At 47.7% G+C, this 14,223-nt stretch overlaps 1 long non-coding RNA gene across 1 annotated transcript in view; it reads left to right on the top strand.

The window, feature by feature from the left end:
* The window catches only part of LOC119705173, a 78,095-nt gene that overhangs the window by 61,755 nt on the left and 2,117 nt on the right, over window positions 1–14,223 (top strand). The window contains exon 2 of the long non-coding RNA XR_005258163.1: window positions 13,372–13,536. This is a non-coding gene — a long non-coding RNA (uncharacterized LOC119705173). The remainder of the gene's footprint in view (window positions 1–13,371; window positions 13,537–14,223) is intronic.

The following is a 14,223-nucleotide window of genomic DNA, read 5'->3' as shown; positions in this document are numbered from 1 at the left end:
TACCATGGGAAAGTACTTGTAATACAAACACTTGTTTATAGGCAGACATTTAATTATCATATTACAGAATTCTGGAGACCAGCTGCCACATGAGATTTCTGGCTGGGACACTGAATATAAAATTAAAACAGTGTCACATGCCCATGGAGCTGAAAACCTCGGCATAGTATTTGCACATTCCTGTTCTCTGTAAAGAGCTTCCTGGATGATATTTCTGTGCAGATTATTCACGAGGAGTTGGAGTGCTGTGAGCCTGATGACGTCTTTGTGACTGGATCAGAGAACAAATATTGTGATCTTTTCAGCATCCGCTCCCTGTGAGTGATTAAATTTCTTCTCCAGGGAATCTAGGTCATTTGCCAGGATCGAGGCACTGGGCATCTACAGAAAGGACAGACAAAGTGGATTGGTTTTGTGCTTTTGAATCCTAAGTTTTATTGGTAGTCCTGAATCTTTTGGGGAAATGCATGATAGTCTCAGTGCAATATGGAGAATAATGCTACATGTAAATACCTCTGTGTAAAGGAAAGCGTGGAAGCTCCTTCTAGTCCTCATATGGTTTGCAAGATTGAATCATTTTCTCAGGCAAGTAAGGATTATATTCGTGAATGAGAGTGTTCAGGGCTGTGTTTTCTCTCCTCATCCCTCTCTGCTTTTTCCTGCATCCACCATGACTGCTGAGTTGCATTCCTGTCTCCAACGCTCCCTGTGCCCAAAGCATTTGTTCCCTTCCCTTCTTTTCCTGCCAGTTCAGTTTAGTCCCAGTGTCCAGGTCAAGATGTGCTTCCAGCAAGGGCTCGCTAATGGTGGGGAAACTCACCAGGAGAGACTCAGGAACTTCCAAATGTGCAGGAATTCTGAAGCAGTCAGTCATTCTCTGTCCTCTTTTGGTATTCACCTGTGACACTGGCTACAGGAGCAAGATGCTTGTGTTTCTAAAGAGTGGCACTGGAAAACACAGTGATGGCAGCAAAGAAATTCCATCCCTACAGGTAGAAGCAGAAGGAGAAATCTGTTGGTTTCCTGGTCTGTTTCAGTGTGGGTTGTCAGGAAATCAGCCTACATCTTCGTACTCTGAGAACAGGAGATGAACTGGCAGAAATATTTCACTAACATATTTTTGGAACACAAAATCCCGTTTATCCTGCAGTGAAAGTGTGTCTTAAATGCCATCTGAAAATTTCAAAGTGAGACTGCCTTGCCACTGTGCTGTGCTATAGGATGGGTAAGAGTCAGGAGCTCCAGATCAGCACATGTGCATCCCTCAGGATCTGCCATCCTTTTTTACTCCTCACCTCTCTCCTGTCTCTAGAGGGGTCTGGTCTTTGCCTATGAAGGCACAGAGCAGCTGGAATGCTGTTCTATTCCACGTTACAAACCCATGGCTGTGTGCCTCCCAGGAGCAGAGATGGAGTTTTGTAACTCTGCAGGTTTTTGGGGCTTTGGCACATGAGCCAGCACTCCTGAGTTGAACCTGGAGCTGGGTGGGCTTGTGCACTGCTGCTGAAAAGTCAGGCAAGGCATACAACATGCTGTAACCTTCCAGCACTGGCTCAGGGCTTCTCAGCAGTGTTGGAAAAATGTGATCACAGCCATGCAGCCTGGATGAGAGCCCCAGAGAGCTGCTCTGCTCAGAAGCTTCTGCTAAGCAGTGTCCCCTCTCAGAAAACAAGTCCTGTTTTAATATGCTTCTGACTTTTCTTGTGCCAGGAAGCAGGAAGATTGCTTCTGGCTTTGTAGATACCCTGTGGTAGCAGAGCCAGTCTCTTTTTTTAATTCAGCATGTGTAAAGCAGCTCATTATCAGGGTCAGTGGCCATCCTGGGCAGTGGCCTTCATGACCACTCAGAGCTGGATCAGTGTTTAGACTGCAAATGAGGCTTTGCCAAGCTGCTTGCCTGGTTCTGCAATGCCTGAGCTCACCAGAGAGCTGAGAGCATCCAAGTGCAAAACTGAAAGTGGAAAAAAGAGCAGGGGAAGGAGGATCCCACAGCTTAGGGGAGGGGTTGTGTCATTTGTTTGTTGTAGTTTTGGTAAGATCCTCCCCCCTTTATCCTGAGGTCATGAAATGTTTTTATTCCAGCAGTGTCATAGTATGAAGAAACAAAACCACAGAGTCCTGTTGCAATAAAATCTGCTGGTGGAAATCATGTGTGTGTTTTGAAAGACCATAAGTTTCTTCACAGATCCCACTGATTAGGGTGTCTGAACTGTAAGCAGAGCTCTGGGCATCTGCCCTGCGTTGCCACAGTGGATATGATGAAAAATGACCCATCATCCACCAGAACATAATTAATTCAGTGACACACTGGGCAAGTGTCTCGGGATTTTGAGGAAAACACTTTAGAGATGGGGGAGAGGGAAGGAAGATAAAGGTAGAAAATAACCCATGCACCAGTGACAGGGCTTTGGAAAAATAGTCCAGGGACAGAGTTCACAGCTGCTCTTTGGTGAGGTTAGAGTTGGAGTACCCCTGGCACACACCTTGGCACAGCAGAAAGCTCTGCATTGGAAGCAGAAACTTCATTTCCACTGTGCTCCCTGGGGAAGCCTGAAGGCTCTGAGAGTTTCTTAAGCAGATGGGGGGAAGAGAAAGGGCAAGGGATGTGGCTTCATAGGCTGCATCAGGAGGAGGATGTGCAGTCTGTGCAGGGGTGTTGCTGTTGCCATTCCTGCTGGAAGCAGAAGCCCCAGGAAGAGCTGAGTGTACCTGGTGCAGCTGGTGGGGTTGGACCCTCAGGTGTCCCAGGGGCAGTCTGTCCTGCTTTGCTCTGCTTTGTTTGAGAAGAGAAAGAGCCAGTGTTGGTGTTTCTGGGATGCTGGCTGTATGTCCAAGTGGCCAGTGGGCCTGGGAAGGAGGGGATTCTCACTGTGCTGTTGTGGATGGCTCACATGTCCTAGCTCTTTCCAGGAGTGAAAACAGTGGATTTTCCAGAATTCAGGCTCTTACTTGCAATGACTGAGATATTTATCTTGCTGGGGCTGGCCAAGGGTACTGCCCAGAAAATCTCTTCTGGAAAGTGACCTCACAGATGGGCCTTGTGAGGAGGAAATGCTTTTTTTCCAGTAATCATCCCAGGTTCCCGTTTTGCTTGTCACTGCTGTGGGCTCTGTATGAGCTTGTGGGAGATCTCTGATGTCCCCAGGCTGGCAGGAGCTGCATGGCCATGAGGACTGGTGGCCACCAGAGGTGCCAGCCACGTGTCCAAGAGCATGGCTGGGATCAGCCACACACAGGCACAGTGTGAATGAATGGGCAACCTCAACATGTGAGGCTGATATAAACACTTGTGGCTTTCTCACTGTGGGGTTTGGTGCAATTCTTCTTCCCTTTTTTTTTTTTTTTAAAGTTTTTTTTCCCCCAAAGTCTCAAGTTACTGTAACCTTACAAATGAAATCATTGAGGAGAACTATTTGAGACCAGTACTCACAGGATCAGGGATTCAAGTTTGCTTCCAGGAGAATCTCTCAAAAGTGCTCAAAATCAGAGGCTCATTTTTATTTTGATACTTTATTTAGCATTGAAATTCTTGTGAGTTTTGGGTTATTTTTTAACAGAATAGCTAAAACTGCTAAGGAGAATTTAAGACATAATTAAGGATTTCTTTAGGATTATATTTGATGAATTTTATACTATTCAGAAGTGTTCTACAAAAGATTATACTGTTCAATTGTATCTGAATCCCAAACAACTTTTGCACCAAGCAGTATTATTTCGACATTTCACATCTTTTCAAAGATTCTCATCTCAGTTATTTTCAGCCAGTCAGAAAAGGCTTCACATCAAACCCTGTCAAATCTGGGAGACTTGCAGACCCTTACTCTGCTCTGCCAGGTCCTTCTGTTTTCAGCTGACTGCATTTAATAATGGTAATATTCAGTGTTAATGACTGGGGAAGCATTTCTTGTTTTCCAAAGGTGTTTTTGGCAGTTGGAGGGATTAATCCAGCTGGGGCCACCCTCTAAACTCTGTGAGACCAAAAGGGACCTCCTGGACCTCTTTGCTCTGCGCAGAGCCATGGAATTTCCACTGTGCAATATTTGTGTCTTCTCAGCTTGTCTGTGTGACTCTGAAAGCATTAGCACGGCAGTTAAAGGATATTTAAACCACCTGAGGGTTCAGGTGGTGCAGAAGTGAAACCCCCATGAGTTCACCCCTCCCTGGGCTCCCCCATGCTGGCAGCACAGAGCCGTGGAGCAGCTCATCGTGATGGAAACGCAAACAAGGCTGTCAGGACATTTCTGCTCAAAGGTCACTGGCAAATGACAGACACTTAAATGCTGTTTTGTCTCTGTCCCACAAGCTGGAAAATAATAGGATTGGATTTTGATCAAGAGCTCTGTTTTATTCCCTCCAGTCATCAGCTTTGTGGTGTCCCAGTCACTAAGATGAGGCACAGCTGATGGTAAAGGGAGGAGAGCTCTGAGGGTTCATTTGTTTTTTGGATTATTTTGGAGTTCAGCTGTTTATATACAGTGAGCCTTTGGGACACGGTCTGTTTTTTCTGATGCTTTCCAACCTGAGGCTGCTGGCCCCAGGCTGGTTGGTTGCTGAGGCAGCTCTTGTGACACCCCAGAACAACACACAGCCAGTGAATATCTGGGTTCTCTGATCATTTGATACCAGGGCAAAGCACAGCTCTTCTGCAGGGAGGCAGTTTCTCTTCCAACAGAGAGCTATGGGTGATCCTCACCCCTCTGAGATGGGGAGAGGAGTCTCCTGGCCAGCAGGATTGGGAGCAGAGTCATGTTAGCTGGGGGTTGAACATGTGGGAATGTGATCTTGACGGGCAGAATTGCAAGGTCCTCACTATTATGTTCCCAACTATTTAAAATTAATATTTTCTGAACCCTTATGCAGCTCAGTGTCCACCCTTGAAGAGAATTATGGAGTGCCATGTTTGGGGGTAAGCATAGGCTGCTGCTGTCAGTCCTCACTCAGCAATGTGCCCTTCGCTCAATGTGCCTCAGTGGATGGAGACTTCACCCTGTGTTGGAGCACTGTTTGGTCATTTAATTTCATTTCTAATAGTCTTTCCATTTCCATTATATCCCCTGAATAATTCCTGTTTGGAGGACAGTGCAGTAAGTGACTTCTCCCTAATCTGATTTCTGATTCTTAGTGGCCTGGATAGACCAGCATTAGTTTGCTATTTCAATCTGATCCATCAGAGTCCTCTGCTGTACAGGGTTGCTCTTTTATATCACGTAGGTGGCAAAACCACAGCTTGATGCAGCTGGTGTCCAACGCAGAGCCAAGCAGGTCATGTGTGTGTGGAGCAGAGAGGATTATCAGCCTCCCCCTGTGCCAAAACCAGGGCAGGGGCTGAGCACAGAGGTCTGGTGTTGACCAGAGCTGCTGAGGAGAAAAGGGTCCTCTGCAGCCTGAGGACAGGGTGTGGGAGGCAATGCAATGATAACTTTATATATCAAATGAATACTTTGTTGTCTGGATGCTGGAAAGGTGCATTAGACCCCTTTGTCACCCCAGTTCTGCAAATACTGGACTTTTTAGGAGTGTAACTGGAAATAGAAATGCCCCTCAAAGCAGTGGTTTAATGTGTCTGGTGGAAGGTGCAGTTCAGCCAGTCCTCAGTCATGGGTGAACAAGGTGAACAGAGTGTCAGGCTGGGGATTGGCAAGGGCTTTGGGATGGGAAGCCATTCCACTCTCCTTTATGAAGTGCCACACTGCTCCTTGCTGCCCAAACCCTTACTGATGGATTCTGGACTGGAGAGAGAGAAAACAGAAAGGAGGGAGGTACAGCTGTCTTCTCCTCAATTAAGGGACCTGAGTGTGGTAGAAAGAAGCTGCATCTGCCATTCCACAGGAAAATAATTTCTGGGAATTGGGTGTGGTAGGGAATGCTCTGGGGACATGCCAGACTTGTGGACTCTCTGGAAAGACCTTGCAGTCAGATGTAGTTATGGCCTCCCACCTTTGCTCCAGAGCACCTGGCTCAGGAAAAGCACAACGGGCAAATCAGTGACAGAGTAAAGAGGAGAGGGTAATGAGCTTTGGGACCAGTGATTGTTGGATTCTGGAAAAGGACTCCATGAGCCTTAAGGAGTTTGAATATGTTCCTCATCCTTTTGGGGTTTCCCTTTCTCCTGGCACCCTGTCAGACGTGTTCATTGCTCAAACCTAATGAGATTTCTTGACTTGGCATTGCGAGGCTGCGTGTCCAAACCCAATCTGAAATTCCACCATCCACCCTAGCTCTCTCCACCAGCCCCAGCCTGCAGGAGAGCACATGATCCTCCTCACATCTCTCAGATTGTGGTTAGCAGGGCAGGAAGATGAAGAAAACAGCCCCTTTTCCACAGTTCAGCATGTGACCGTGGTGACGTTTTGTTGTTTTGCCAGCAAGTAACAGCGACGTGGTTGAGCTGATTTTCCAAGGGCTGCAATTCTCAAAGGTCTCTTGCTGCTTTGCAAACTCTTTTGCAAAATCCCAAAGCTTTGGAAACTGCTGGATTTGATTGCACAAATCTTGGAGCAGCATGTGCAAAAGTCAGTTGTTCTGCTGCCTGTGCCACCAGTTTAGATAAACTGAGCAGCAACTGTGCCTGCCCCCAGGCGGAGGTGGCAGTGGGAAAAGGTGCACTCTGGGACAGGGTGGATTTTCCCAGGAACTGTTGAATGTCTCTCTCTGTGGTGCAGCACCATCACAGGTTTCTGCTGTCACCTTTTGCCATGGTTTAGCCCCAGCTGGCAGCAAAGTACAGCACACCCCCTCGCTCATTCTCTCCCCAGTGGGGAGAAGCACCAGAAAGAAAAGTGAAACTTGTGGGTTGAGATAAGAATTTATTAATTGAAATAAAATGTAATATATTCATGCTAATTGTAGTAATAGTAATTGTAAGGGTGAGGGGAGAGAGAGAGAGAGAGGAGTAAAACCCAATACAATTGATCACCATTGCTGACTGATGCCCAGCCTGTCCCCAAGCAGCTCCCAGCCCACTCCCCCCAGTTTACAGGGTGCACTTGAGATTCTCTAGTACAGAATATCCCTTTGGTCAGTTCTCTTGGCTGTGCTCCCCCCAGTTTCTTGTGCACCTGCTCACTGGCAGAGCATGGGAAACGGAAAGTCCTTGATTTGGGGTAAGCATTTGTAAGTAACAATTAAAACATCGGGGTGTTATCTGCATTATTCCCATGCTAAATCCAAAACACAGCACTGTACCAGCTAGTAACAAGAAAATTAACACTATCCCAGCTGGAAACAGGACACTTTTGAGGAGGACTGAGTTTAGCATGAGGATGAAACTACAAGTGTGAGAAATATCCGTGTGAACTGCATCCTGCTGCTCTGGTGGGAGCTGGGCTTAGGTCTGAGTGTGCTGAGGGGGACCATTCCAGCAGAGTCAGCAGTGAGCTGGTTTCAGTCACAAGCTTTCTGAGTGCCTCCTCCACTGAGGTTTTCTCCAGCTTGGCAGCTTCCAGTGTTCCTGAAATGTGCCTGATGTAGGCACAGGGTGAAATGGTTCTTGACTACACAGAAACTACTGCAGCTCCTGGCCTGTCCCCTGTCAACTGTGGTATTAGAGAGCAAGGCAGGGATTTAGGAGTCCACTGACTCCTGAATCCCCCAGGAAAACTGCTCTGATGTGTACAGATTGTAGGCTGACTGTAGGAATGATGGATATGTATTATAGGGATTACTGCAGTGCTTATGGAGTGTTTGGAGATTTTGGTATAAAGGCTTAAATATTTTATTCTTATAAAGGGATTGAGTGTTTGAGGCTAAAAGCAGAAGTTTCTGCTATCTGAAATAAACAGCTATGAGGTAGGTAAAAGTTTGTGTGCTTGGTGGATTCAGCACAAAAAGCAGGATGTAGTAAAGACTGATTGGTCAGTAGCATTTGGAGAGTTTTCCAGGACAAGCTTATTGGAAGTACAGAGTGATTGGCAACTACAGCTTTGACTCTGCCTGGTGGGAAATGTTTTCACATGCTGGTTGTGGGAGCAGAGGTGGGTGACCCTCTGTCCTTTCTACATCGGGCTGAATCCAGCCATGGCTAAATTCCAGACAGATGTTAAAATCTTTGTCCCCTTTTTGTGCCTGTCCCTGACATCAAGAGTTTTGGAGTAGGGTGAAAATGTGCGTGAACCTTGTGGTGCTCACTGGTCTGGAGCCAAGGTCTAAGCAGGGAGCATTCCTCCATCATATCCTGCTTTTCTTCCCCAAAACTCCTGTATCTGTTGCCTCCAGTCAGAGGTAATGAGAGGAGTATCCCGTATCCTACAAAGCAGCATGGTCTGTTCTCCATTTCCAAACCTTTGTGGCTGTTGTTCTACTTATGGGTGGATCACAAAAATAATTACCTAAATGAACCAGGCGCCGAAACACCGTAAGTGATCGTGTACTCCACAGAATAACAATGATTAGGTCACCCTCCTCGCTTATCTCAGGTTCCCACCCTTAAAATAAGGGCAGCAATATTTTTGCTTTTAAAAGAGCAGGATTAACTTGTTCATGTGTGAAGTATTAATCGTTGTTATTATTATTACTCATATGGATGGCAGGGAAGCACCTAATGAATTCTGGTAATGTTACAATAGGCTGTGGCTGCTATTGGCATGACTAACCCTGGATAAATTTACTGGGCTGCCTGTTTATCCTAAAGCAAACTGCACCATGTACTTGTGGTCCCTCACCAAGAGATCAAGGTGGCCACGAGGTCTGTGTGGTGCTGATGGTTTTGTGTTGCCCCTCCATCCTTTCCAGCCTGGCTCATTCAATGCGGTGTCTCAGATGTGCCTCTCCAAACAGGAGCTGCCCAGGGTGTTTCTGTGCTGCCCAGCAGTGGCAGGGTCTCTCCAGAGCCATTCCCTCCCTTCTGCTTGAAAAGACAGAGAGAAGCAACTCAGACTTCCCGCTGTGGATTTTGGATGCTTTCCAAAAAGTGAGTCCTTTGGCTATCAGAGAATTGATGCAGAAAAACAAATTCCTTCCAAGTGTGTCCTTGATGGAGGCGAAATGTTTTCCCCCCTTTTTTCTTCATAGTGTTTGTAATTGCATTCCTTAAAAATCTGCCAGAAGTGCCCTGGGGTGCATGGGGTGGGAGAATGGGATGCCACGTGGGTATTTTTGGGTAGGTAGGAGTGAGAGTTGTTTCTGCTGCTGGCTCTCAGGCAGGTGTGACACCATTTACCCCCTTCCCAGCCATCACTCAGGGAAGGAGCAGCATTCCAAGTGGGCTGTCCTGCCCAGGAGCTCTGCCTAATCCTCCACGAGGCTGTGGAAGCCACACACCCCTTTCTGGTTAGGGCCACCTCTTCCCGGCTGCTGCTGGCCTGGAGCCCACACCATCCCCACAGATGCTTTTGGTGCTCACCTCTCCCTCCTCCCAGTGAATTTTCAGCCAAAGGCCACCTCTGGAAGATGACTGTGGGGTGTGTTGTGTCACTCCCTGTGCAGCTCATGACTCAGCAGTTGTACAAGTTTCGTACCTGTCAAGGACATGCCAGAAACCACAAATGTTCCTAAGCCAGCAACAGCAAAAGCATCTGGGAGTTTCCACTCAGCTGAAGACAACAATGTCTGCAGTAGATTTTCTTGCAAATTGGTTTCATTTAATTGCCAAGAGATGAGAGCAGGAAAAGGATGCCAAGGGATGAGGGCAGGAAAGCCAGCATCTGGATTTCCAGAGCCCGGAAAGGCCGAGATCATCAAGAGAACAAGTGACACATCACTGTGCACTGCAGTCTGTTGAAGGGAAGGCAAGGCCATGAAACCGCTGAATATTTTAGGAAAATCTCAGGCTGTGAGATCAATTAAAACACTGAGGTGCAAGAGAGCAAAATGCAAACATCTCTGCAGGTGTCAGCCTGGAAATGTCGTTACTCAAACAAGCGCTGGCACGGGAGCGGTGCCGTGGTGTGCGAGCCGTGTCCTGCTGCCAGACCCTGGGCAGGAGGGCTGCCCTGCTGCTCCTGGAATGGTGGCTCACCCAAGAAGGGGCATCTCCTGGCACCCCAGAATGCCTCCTAGAGCCCTTCCAGCCAGAGAGCCAGGAACATGTGCCAGCCACGGCAGGATCGCTTCCCACTCGGCACAGCAGAGGCTGGGCACAGCCTTGATGGTTTCATTCTGTTGGCTCAGAGGAGCTGAGCTGGCAAGGAGAGCTGTGACAGCAAGAGCACAGCAAGCCCTGTTCCCTGCCTTCCTCTGCCACCCCCTGCCCTGGGCAGGGATTTGAGGATCCATGTGATTTAGGTGTGAGGGGGCAGGGAAGGGTTGAACAGTTGAGGTCTGGTGATGGAATAGCCCTCTTTGCTCAGGGATTGGAGTTGTGATGCAGCCAAGATAACAGTGATTGGCGTGCCCTTGTCTGGGAAGAAGGGAGTAGTTAGGGTGCAGTTGAAGGAGTGGGAGGGATCGCTGCCTGCTCAGGCCTGTGGGTGATGGCTGATGCCTGGGAAAAGTGGCAGCACAGTAATGGATGGAGAGCGTGGGTGGGGAGAGAGAGGGGATGGTAAACAACCAAGCCTGGTCCATCCTGGATTTCCATCCTGCATTAAATTAAAACATGCCAAGGCTGGTGTTGTTGAACTCCATGTCAGGCTGTTCTCTGTCATGCTTTTCCCTCCCCAAAGGAAAATTTTCCAGCAGCATGTGTTTAACAGTGAGTGTTGCAGGCAGAGATGGGGATCCCCTTGAACTGTGAACTGTTGTAGGCATGGGAACCTCTCTAAACAGCTTTGAAGTCATTTCCCCAACATGCCTGGATCCCAAATGTGTGCCAGATCCTCATAAGGGCAGTTTGGCTGGTATCAAACAGGAGGCTTAATGACAGGAGATGCAAGTGATTGCTGTGATTGCTGGGTGAAGCCCATCTGAGCAGAAGGGGGAGGCTGAGTCCTCATGGAAATTCTCTGCTTTGGACTGGCCTGAGGCAAGGGTTGGAAGGGGCTGAGGGAGGATTCAGCCTGTGATGTGCCAAATGCATCAGGGGGTGACAGAACGGCTCAGCTGAGCACAGGGGCAAAATATCTGTGCCTGGCTTGAGCACTGCTCAGAGTGTTTGGTGGATTGCAGAAAGTTGCATTTCATAAATGACTTCAAGCAAGATAAATTACTTGAGTGCAAGAGGGAAGGGTGGTGCTCTAGGCAATGCTTAGGCTTTCCAACCAACTCACACAGCACAACCAGCAACCTTCCTCTGCCCGTGTCCCTGTCCTGGTGTGCCATGTTTGATAGTCAAGTGTTTCACTGCTAGGTTTGGGCTTCTGCCTAGAAAAAATACATCCCTGGCACCCACCCAAGAGCTATTTAAAGCAGGAACTCCTAGAAGACAGTGTGACAACTTCAGAAAACAAGGAATTGCCAAATCATCCTGCAGGAGCAGCAAATTAACCCCTCACCACACACACCCGTGGGAGCCACGCATGCCCAGAGCCCCAACTCCTGCTAAAGATTGGTACCAAGTGACCTCATGAAGGAAATGCTGTGAAGAGTCAACAAGGACAGCTTGAGATTTCTGCACAAAATGCCATGTCATGAGCAAGAGCCCATGAGGTTTTTGCCCTTCTGTCAAGTCCCATGGAAACAAACCCCGAGGACGTGATGAGCTGGTTCTTCATTGACATGGCACACACGGTGTCTGCAAAAACAAAAACACCTTCACTGCAGAAATACTGACCTCTGTCAGTCCTCAAACTGCTCTTGGCTTTGCTGCACACCTTAAAGAAAGGCTGTACTGAAGAAGGCAGCATCTCTCCAGTGTGACCAGTGACAGGTACCTGCACAGCTTGTTCCGATCAGGTAGATGCAATTTTTGCATCGAAAGTTGTTTCCCCTTTCGTAACTCCCCAACAGCAGATGTTTCTTTTGCCCTGTCAGGAGCAGGTGGGCAGAGGTCTGCAGGAAAATCCAGGCTTTTCTTGCCTCTCTCTGTCTGGCCATTGCAAAGGGATGACCTTGATCCTTCCTGGGTGAAGGGAGTTCAGTGTTTAATTGAGCACTGAGCCCAAATCCATGAAAAACAACAACAACAAAACCCCGAGGCAGACATTACCCAACTTCAGTGTGGAGCAGAGTGTCCTGTCCAGTGTATCATCCTGCCTCCTTCCTCATCCTTCTCTATAAACAACATTTACGTGTGGGTTTATACAATCCATGTGTTCCCTGGAGTTCTGGGATCTCTTCACTTGTCCCACCCACTGGACTAGTTGTAACAGGCACTAAATTATGGGGGTTTTGTTGCTTGCTTAGTTTATACACCTGCAATTTCCTGGTTTATATGTCCAGAGGTTTTAGTCTTTAATTTAATATTATTCATAGATTTTATTGAGTATTAGTTCACTTTGTAAAGCACCTTAATGGGCAGTGTCTAATTATATATGGCAAAACCTATAGAAACAAAGGAAAATTGACCCAATTTGTTACAGGAGGTTTACAAAGATTCCCTGAGGTGACTGAGCATTGCTTTTCCTTTTTACTGTACTTCACACATTTCCAAACTCGTGTCAGTTCACTTCTCATCTAACCTCTCCCTCTGAAGCAGCCTCAGCGTGGCTGCCCCTCCTCCCTGCAGCCTCAAGCCCAAACCCAACATCTTGTCAGCTGTCTGAGGCAGGAGGAAGGAGACTCACACAGTTCTGTGGGTTGTTTTTTTCCTGCTGCTACTGGAAACGTGCAAAATGCTGATCACATCTATTGTGGAGATGAGATCAAGGATTTTTTTCCACAAGTAAACCATGGCTAAATGTCTGTGGATTGGTTGAAGTGCCCCTTTATGCAGCAAAAGCTGCCACAGGCACTGAGATGGTGTGTGCCCTAGTGGAGGTGCTCAGCACAGGCTGGCTGGGTGCTGTGTGAGGTGCAGCCCTGGTTTGTATTGCTGGAATCTGTTTGAGCATCAGCTCCAGCGTCTCCTGGATGCAGCATTAATTAAACAGAATGGCCCCGCTCCAGGCCCCAGTGGACAAGCATCCACATGGCAACTGTGAGCCTTGTCAGCAGCAAGAGATTAAGGAATTAATTGGCAGGGTTAATCTTCGTGTCAGGGTTGGAAATGAATTGTTAATTTGTTTGGATGAGTGTAAAGTCCTCTCGCAGCGATGGCAGGTGGGATCACATGAGGGAAAGCCTGCGAAGCTTCCCTTCCTAGGGACCTTTCTGCTTCACACCTCTGCTGGCAGATACCTCCAGCTCTCTTCCCCCGAAGTGTGAGGCTCCCACGTGGGGTTGGAGGAGCTCCTTGTGTCACTCCCATCCTTGCAGGTGACAGCACAGCTGCCCCAGCCCGTGACGTGGGAGAAGGTCTGGCTGCAGTTTGGGAGGGCCCCTTTGAATCCCAGCCTTTCTGATCCTGTTCCCTTGTGCTAAGCTCGTCTGTCCCTTGTGTCTGATTGTGCATGGCAGGTACTGGGTGAGGCCACCTGCTCCAGGATCTGAGTGAGGGAGAGATGTGCTCACACCAAAATGCCACTTTTGGGGCATGGAGTGCAAAACTTGGTTGGACTGTGTGGACACTAAACCCTCTCAGACACTTCTCCTCCAGGACACTGTAGAAAGAGAATCTGTCAGGTCAGTCAATGCTTTTCCCTTTCTGCTCTCATTTTACACTCAGGACAGCAGAATATTTCCTTTAGTATCTAACTTGTTAAGGCTTCTGAATTGGTCACATCACATTAAGACATAGGAGAAAAGCACTCCAGGCCTTAAATGATTTAAATGAAATTGTAACTTTTGTCACTTGTGCTCTCTTTTGTGCATTGATTAGTCTAATCAGTTCAGCAGCAAGAATCACTTTCTCCTCTTGCTGGGGTCTGGTGTGCTGTGACCAACACAACCTGATTCTAGACATGACATCAAATAGGACTGGCCTATATACAGACCTGGAATCTTTCTGGGTGTGCAACAATCCTGTTCAAGACCTTGCAGTCAAAATCCTGCTTCTGTTCTTACCTCTGTCAATGCCCAGTGCCTCATTTATGAAGAGGCTGATGCTGTTCCAAGGTGCTGTAAAAAAAACGAGTTTTTCATTGCCAAAAATTGGCTGGGTTGAGCCTACTTGCTCCAACTTTCACCCTGTCTTTCATTTTTCTCCTCACCCTACAGGCAGCCAGCTGGCTGAATGTCAGCCAAAACTAAGAAGGATCCCTTTTCTTTTGAAGGGATGGGTGTTTGGAGATTTATCAGCAGCACAGTTGAATCTGCCCTGTGTAGCTAAGAAGGCCCACAGCACGTTGCTGGCATGAGCAGCTACTCCAG

Source organism: Motacilla alba, chromosome 10 (genome assembly GCF_015832195.1).
Source record: "Motacilla alba alba isolate MOTALB_02 chromosome 10, Motacilla_alba_V1.0_pri, whole genome shotgun sequence".
Classification (NCBI taxonomy): Eukaryota; Metazoa; Chordata; class Aves; order Passeriformes; family Motacillidae; genus Motacilla; species Motacilla alba.
Note: the sequence above shows the minus strand (reverse complement) of the source record. Positions and strands in the feature narration are given on the sequence as shown.